The 8840-nt window shown below is 33.1% G+C and overlaps 1 long non-coding RNA gene across 1 annotated transcript; it reads right to left on the bottom strand.

Moving 5' to 3' along the window:
• Window positions 1-5605: 5605 nt before the first annotated feature.
• LOC149554919 (uncharacterized) lies at window positions 5606-6622 on the bottom strand. Its single transcript, XR_016365270.1, has 2 exons — window positions 6343-6622; window positions 5606-6241 (listed from the first exon to the last, which is right to left on the bottom strand). It is a non-coding gene; the product is annotated as an uncharacterized LOC149554919 (long non-coding RNA).
• Window positions 6623-8840: the final 2218 nt, after the last annotated feature.

Raw genomic sequence — 8840 nt, 5'->3', positions numbered from 1 at the left:
TAAGCTTGTTAGAGATATGCAAGTGGATGGCATTAAATGAGGGTGGGTGAGTTAGTAGCTAAGCTTGGTTAGTATGGGTGGATGGGGTGGATTATGCTAAAAAGGAGGTTTAGGGATAGGCTTAGGGTTAGGATAAATAAAGTTTATTTATCTCATAGGTTTGGTTTGAGGAGATATTTATTAAAACATTTTTAATAAATATGAGAATTAATATTTAACCTTAGTTAAATATTTTGAGTTGGGATTAAGGGTAGAAAATGATGAGATTAGCCTTTAATCAAAATTAAAGAAGGATTAGGAGATTTTGGAAGAGGTTAGTGGTCTTAAAGAAATTGGCCATGTTTTGGGTAAAATATAAATTAAATATTTATTTTGGAATCTTTGGTCAATTTATTAATTAAATAATTAATAAATAAGGAAAATAATGTTTAAATAAGATTTAAACATTTTTGTGAGGGATTCCTTAATTAGATATTTTTAATTAAGACAAGGGGATTTAATGGCATAAAAATAAATAAATAAATTAAATAATTAATTAATTAATAAATGATGATGTTATCAGGGACTTTTTCAGAAAATTAAAATACTTTATTTTCTAAGGGATTTTAGGTGTCTACATTTTGCCCCTCTTTGATGTGATGCTGCAAGTGGTATGGCATCAAATATAAGAAAATAAGATGCCCAAGGCTAGAGCAGAAGATCAGAGAATGGACTGGGAGATGCCCCCTCAAGAAGGCGGCAGGAAGAGAGAGCAAGGCTCGACGACTTCTTGAAAAGTACAAGAATTTGAGATGAGCAACGAGACTCAGATTTTCTTAAGAGAAGAGGCTGAATTAGCTCAAACTCTCACTACGGTAGAATGATAAAGGGAGAATCAGAGGCACAAGAGGAAGCAAGCTTAAGATCTCAGGGATTGCAGAGGATGAAGGAGCAGAGTGCCATAAAAAGGAATCTAGGATAGGGAGATGGATGATGGGATGATAAAGTTGATGCAATAGGATTTCAAAGATTCAGATTAACAGAAGATGGGTTTTGGAGATCCCTAGGATTACGATTGTGAATCTCGAAAGATGATGCTTTGTTGATTGATTGGATCGGTGGATCCCTAAGACTAGGATTGTGGATCCCTAAAGCTAAGAGTGAAGATTGATTCAAAGAGATACTGATGTTGGATATGGATGGGGGATAATGGAGATGAAGGGAATCCATTGAAGCTTTTTGAGCAGGGGAATACTTCAAAGAGAAGTACCACCATGTAGCTCAGCACTAGATTTGCTATAGGACTGTTGGTTATTTGCCAAGGTTACCAAGAACATCAAGGCTTTTTCACAAACTGTCTAGAGGACTGATGAATTGACTCAAAACAAACACGCAAGGATTGCCCCAGCATCACACATGAATCTTGAAAGAATCAAAGTGGAACTGACACTGGACAACCCACAAGCAGAAAAGAAAAATGAACAAAAGACCTGATCAAGACCTTATGCTCACGTTGTCCCTTTCACAGTATACCATGATATGGAAGATCGTGGCAACCTTGAGGAGGGAACAAAAATATTGTTTGGAAAAGATACTTTAAGACCCAAAAGGGAAAATTCCAAATCAAAAGAAAGCGAAAATCCAAAAGAGAACCGTTTGCCAATGAGATGGGTAGGACAAGGTACTAACGGATCAAGATCAGACATGAGGAAAGGTATATCCTACAAGGATCTATCAGAGAGCACCTAAGCTAATGGATCTTGATGGGTGATGCGTTTGGAAAGCTAAACTAAGAAGGATAACACTTTGGTGACAAGAGATCTAGGAAAAGGATGCATTGGAATAGCTAACCAAGGGTTGTGCGATGTGTGCAAGATGTTCATCAAGGAGGAACTGACATGAAAGCTGGATAGATACAATGGTACTAAGCTAAAGAGGATGTACAAGCTGACAGACTCATATATGTTACAAATGTACAAGGTGTTTTGGACAAGATTGGATATACAAGCTATGAGACAAGGTATGATACAAGCATTGGATACAAGATTATTTACAAGCTGTACAGGAGCTTCGGATGATAAGATAGCGGGATGGCTCAAGTTGGTGCAAGATGCAGAAGCTAAGGATGAGGTGATAGCGAAAGGTATGGATTTGGCAGGATGCATGCAATGATGATGATAGATATGCAACCATGGATGGGGACACTACTAAGGTTGGTGGTAGTTGAGCTAATAGATTGCGCTAGAGTGAATGGCTAATGAGAGGATAACATTGGATTTGCATGAGGATAGCCTAGAGCAAGATACCAATGACAAGGGAGGATGGACAAGACAACATCTCCAAGGAATACAGTGCCCCCAGTCAGAAGACGACATGCGGAAGGAGGTCTTACGATGGCTGTGATAGGATTGAAGCTAGTATGGAAAATTTGAAGGCGCTAGGGAGATGGATGATAGTTGGGATGATGGGGTGAGGTTGCAGAAGATAAGAGGATAGTGATAGATAAAAGCTCGAGGATGAAAGATAGGTGGATAAATTGGAAGATGGAGCTGGATGGTAAGATGTGACCAAAAGCATGAGGATGATAGGCTAAGTTGGGGATGGCTGGATTACGCATGACGCTTGTTTGCCAAGTTTTCATCATGGTACTTGTCCAAGGCGCTTGAATTGCCAAGTTTTCACGAGTGGACGCTTTATTTTTCTTTTCTTTTTTGACTTTTTGACTTTGGACTTAGCTGGAATGATTTTGGCTTTCTTCAGCTATTTTTGGCTTTTTTGGAATTTTTCACTAGCTGTTGGAATGTTCAATTTTGTTGCTAGTTGTTGGTACACCAGATGTGTGATTTATGCAACAGATCGGATTAGATGGGATTAATGGTAAGAGATGGAGGGATGAAAAGGCTGGAAAGGAGCATGAGATGGGGATGTTTTTAGGATCAACATTGGCACATGTTGAGACGGGTGTGAAAAGAGCATATGGGAGATAGATGGTAGATGCGGACTTGATGGAGGATTTGCAGAAGCACGCTTGGGGATTTTAGGCACCCAAGATGGAGTTAGGAGATGGGGGACACGAGTCACTGGATGGGGGATTAGCAATTGTGGATGCCATTATGCATTGGGTTTCAACTTTTTTCTTTGGGATCCACATGGTTTTGGATTTTTTTTTCATAGGCTTTTGCATTGTGTTGCATTCTTTGATTGGATTTTGCCTTTTTGGAGTATGTCTTTTAGAATAGACATATAACTCCCCTCTCTTTTCTACTTCATTTTCTGTGGATAGAGGTTATTGCAAAGACACAAAAAGTCTACTTAAGCATGACCATCAATGAAAATGAAATATGTTTCCTTAAGGAAAGTAGACCTCTTACATTTTTAATGACTTAACATTGGCTTGGACATGTTTAACTATGGTAGAATATGGAAAGGGGAATCCTAATGCGGAGACATTAGAACCTGTACATTGTTGATGGGTTGCACGCTGCCACATTTTCTTAAGTTTTTTCTTCTCACCATTTCCACAAACTCTACACTACTAATACTTGGTTCTCTCCTAATGAGAACACTTTAGAAGATGAAGTATTTTCATAGAAAATAGACTTTTAATATTGGAAAAAAAATATTGTATTTTAGAAGTTTGTTACCTCAACTTCGATGTGTAATAACATTTTTACTAGCTACACACAATTCTTAATGGTATACATTGTTGGAAAGGTCTTGAGGAGATCTAATTTTACAGCATTGATAGTATTTCTTTGTCATATCATGTCTAGGAATGGAAAATGGTTTCAACCCCATGTTCTACTCTAAGGTATCTTTAAATGTAATTTTCTAAAACATAGAAAAATACCTAGAAAATAAAATTTTAATTTTTTTGATTTATACATGATGTGTCATTTATGTACTACCTCAAATAACCAAAGAGACCTTGAGAATGATTTAGATGAAAGGTGTGACATACAACATGTCCAAAATTCATTATTGAACACTAATGCACATAAAAATTCTAACTCCAATCCTAATCATAACACTAAGTTAAATCCTAACTTAATTTATATAGAATTTTAACTCATCCCTAATTCTTATTTAAAATTAAGTACTAACCACAAAATTAATATCCTACTTTAATAGTGACACTAATATTTAAAGCTTCCATACTTATGTTCTTAATGAAAATGTGATATATAACATCTCCAAATTCTTAATCGAACACTAATTCTCATCAAAACTCTAACTCCATTCTTAATCATAGCAAAAATTTAATCCCAACATAATTTTTACTCATCTATAACTCATATTTTAAATTAAATAATAACCATAAAATTAATATATATACTTTAACAATAACTCTAATATTAGATGTTTCCCTATTTATGCAATTGATGAGAGATGTATAAATAACATCTCCAAATTTCTAATTAAACACTAATTCTCATTAAAAGTCTAAAAGCTATCTTAATCATAACCCTAACTCAAATCCTAACTTCATTTATTCATAATCCTAACTCCTCTCTCATTTTGATTTTAGATTACATCATAACTATGAAATTAATATCATAATCTTAATAAAACCCTTAATAAACCCTAATACTAACTTTAACCAAAATAGTTTTAGTTTAATATCCTATTTAATTTTTCCTTTAAGGGAAGCATAGTCATGACCAGAGCCAAAGCATGATTCGCCTAGAGAAGCGAGAGCACTTGTTGATGGAGATGGTGGACAACCACATTGGCATCTAATATTTGACAACCTTGCTGAATTATCTATGAAAGTCATGCATTTGGCTGCCACTACTCTTTATTTCGTGTAGGTGAATAAGGATGAGAAGGATTTGGGCAAGGAGAGCAAAACTACCTGCTCCACTTATGTCTTCCTAGTGGAGGATTGGCTGAAGACACTGAAGACACTTTGGAAAAACCTATCAAAGAGGAAAGGGTGGACATTAACAATGAATAGCCCGAGGAGAAGAAAAATGAGAAACTAGAAAAGAATGCGAGTAGCTAGCCCTGGTTATGTTTTTTCATATTTTTATGTTTCTGATCACTCTGAACTTGGTGTCTTGCTAAATTTTATTATATATGTATATGATCAAGTAATGGATAGCAACAATATGTCCCTTTGTTGGTGGTATGTTTTTCCATTTTATTTTGTTGGTTAGTAACATGACTGATGGCAATGATTGATCTGTTTTAGAATTTTGTATTAGTGAGATAATTGGGAGATAAACTCATGCTGATCTTTCAGCCTTTTTGTACTCCAAGGACAGCCCCACATTCTTTTGGCTGCTATCTAACACTTCAAAAACTTTAAAGTTTAAATATTACCTTATGTGAAATCTATGTATAATTCCAACTTTCATTGATCTGATACTTCAAAAAACTTTAAACATTACCTTATATGAAATCTATGTATAATTCCAACCCATCATGACCATCCTTAACCATCATACACTAAGTAAGAAATCAACCTTGTAAAAACAAGTCAAATTTGACTATTAAAGCTTTAAATATAAGAATCAAACCTTAATATATGATATTTAAGCCATCTGAATGTGATTATTTTAATTCAGATACATAACTAGACAACTTTACTATCTACATTAATTGTGACATGCACATAAAAACATTCAAAATAAAATTCCAATATCATACAAAATTCGAAAAACATAAGTTGGATTTTTCAAAGTCATACAGATTAATGTTTTACAGAATATTCATTTTCTCAATTCATTACAGAAAATTCATACGGGCTCCCAAACACCAACAGAATTTGAGATGAACAAACAGAATTGGAAGAAATTAAACACAGTTTTCATGGGTGGCCTCTACATTTAAATCAAAACTTTTCAGATGCTTATCTGATTCAACATATGGAGTAAGAGATCGTCCAGAACAGCCTTCATTGTTGTGTGTTAAATGAATTTGTGCAGATGGGCTAGCCACTGAGAAATCCTCCCATATGAATGAGGGCTTCCATTGAGATATCAATTTGACATCTTTGCAACCCACATTCTTGGTCGTAGAAGACAAATCCATTTGCTTATGCTTGAGAAGTTTTCTCATCGATTGAATTTTGTCCAACAAGGAGAAAAACTCTTCTACCTCACTATCATCTCCTGGCCCACACAAATTACTCTCCTTTTCTGCCATATCTAAAAGCTCTCCTCCCGAGTTGTCGTCTGTTCGTGGACGTTTACACTCCTTCTCTTTGACTTCTCTCTGTACTATTAGAGGCTCAAAGCTTTCATTCTCTTCGAAACCCCTGCACAGAAAAAAAAACAAATAACCCATTCGGTACTATCACAGTCATGTTAAAAATAAAGTAACAATTAACTCTGAAACCAAAAGTTAAGGTTATATTACTTCTAAGGTAATCAGTACAAGAATTGAAGAATTTCATGAAGATAATGAAAAACTATCAGTGTATATATAAGAATGAAAGATTATAAGCACGAAATTAAATTCGATCCAAGATTGCATGATGTTCTACCGAATTCAATACTCATGACAGACAATCCCTAATTTCAGGGTAGCATTTGTAACATCTAATTGAAGGAAATGGGTTAAGCAGGGTAAGAAGGAAATGTAGCCTCAATAGAGAATTGAAGACGCTAGAAATCTTACAGGAGGCTATACAAGTGTAGGCGTGAACTTGGTTTTGTTGTCATAAAAAATCACAGGCTGCTCAATGGGGCCACTATAATGAAGAAATGAACATAAGTTTCCAAAGCTAGTGATTGAAGTGTGGAAAATTGAGCATAGGGCGGTTGTAAATGACAGCCAGGTCACATCTCATATGCCGCTTATTTCGTGAAGTACTTTTATTTTGCATCATCTGAACCTCTTAATATTGCGTCACCGCCACTACGTCAACAATACGTGGCCCTGGTAGTAAATAGACGTTCAGAGTGAAGATTTTTTTAATATTTGTTTTGTATCCGGAAGAATCATCGAGTACGAAACAAGAAATCGACAGTCAATTGTTTTTTTTTCTACGAAATTGTAGGAAGGTGGTAAGAGTAGGCCTAGAAGTTTTCGAGAGAGATAGGGTGGTTTGGTTTGATGTACGCATTTTTATTATTTATTTGTATTTTATTCATTTATAACTATAACAAGCTCGTACGGATTATTTATTTTTAGATTAACCTGGTAATACACAAGGATCGATCTTATCTTTGATATTATGCTTTATAAGAGAATTATATGTTTAATTATTTTAGTCTTTGATGTTATACATGTCTATCCTTATTCCATTTGAAGGGTAATTAAGATAGCAAGTCTTGTTATATGTACAAAGTGCACATGAAAATTTATTTGCATTCTGTTACAAACATTGAAATTATTTGACCTATTTTATAATCTATGTCTATTGACGATCCTATGTTTGATATCTTCATTAACATTTATGTTGACAAAAATAAGGATATGACATACTAGAGGGGGTCTTCTATTAATGATACTATGAATAACATGACGAATCATAAGGATGTGACTAATATTCAATATTTCCTTTTGAGTTGGCATTCAATATTAATGATATTAAAGAAAGGATTCTGAAATTTGTCCTACATGTGCAAAATGTTGATACAATCCTTACAAGTTTTCAAGATCTGGCTAAGATTATTAAGGATATGACGGAAGGGAATGAACAATATATTAAATACATAGAGGACTTTTGTGAAAAATAAAACAAAAAAAAAATGTTTTGATTCAATTCGTAGGCGAAGGCTATTTAGGTTCCTTTAAAAAATGGTTCTAGTTTCCCTAGTGTTATGGGAGTAAAAAGTAAAAAACTAATAATGTGGCAACTATATATCCCTAACACTACCAGTAGGCTTCGTGGTTCAGATCCGTGTATAGTCATGGTCACAACGTATGCACTGTGAAATAAGGATTTGATTCATAGGAATGTATATTTTACTCTTTCTAGAATTCTTCGTATGAGAATCATGTATTTCCTTTGTTGGTGGTTCATTAGCGCACATTATTTATTTTGGCTGGAAGTTTTAGATTTTCTATTGTAAAGGGTCTTAATTTCTGATCAAAACCTATTTTCTTCTCGTTACAAACAAGTACCATCTAATGGCTAAGTACTTGTCTCCTTAGTTATAGTAAAAACTAAAGTAGAATAGAAACTAAAATAGAGGTAATAAACTATTATATTTTTCTAATTATTGTAAAATTAATATCATTAATGATAATTAAAATTTTAAAAATTAAATTATAATATTAAAAGTATTATGAATTTCTTTTAGTGATAATCTTAATTTTAATTAAATATAGTTTAATTAATAAATTATCAAAATAATTATAGTTATATATTTTTATAAAGCCAAAAAAAAATCGTATATAAGAGATAAGCTAGTTTAAGCCAATCATATTACTCAAACTTAATTTTTATGTTTAATTTTTTTAAAAAATTATATTATATACGTATGAATTTTTAATTTTTTTATCAGTAAATGGCCAAAGCCTAGATTACTTATTGTTATTTGTTGTAATTGATTTTTTATATGTTAAACAAATTCGAATTATAATTTGTCGATAAAAATAAATAAATCACTAGATAATACAAAAATAGAAAACTTATTGTATTTGTCAGAGGCACATACTATTGCAATCACTTGTGCATAACGAGTGATTAATTTTTCCTACTTCAACAAAATTAATTTTATTTTTATAATTAATTTAATCCTTTGATTTTTTTTAATGTTTATATGTCAAACCCTAATTTCTAAAATAATGAAAAATATTTTATTGTATTTTTAATAATTTAAAGAGAAGGAATGAATTTTAACATTACACTTATATGATAATTTTTTTTAGAAATTATTATTATTCAAATTTTTAAATATGTATGA

This window comes from Cupressus sempervirens, chromosome 5 (assembly GCF_028749045.1).
Source record: "Cupressus sempervirens isolate cs-2001-9-10 chromosome 5, ASM2874904v1, whole genome shotgun sequence".
Classification (NCBI taxonomy): Eukaryota; Viridiplantae; Streptophyta; class Pinopsida; order Cupressales; family Cupressaceae; genus Cupressus; species Cupressus sempervirens.
This window is presented reverse-complemented; position numbering and strand designations above follow the sequence as displayed.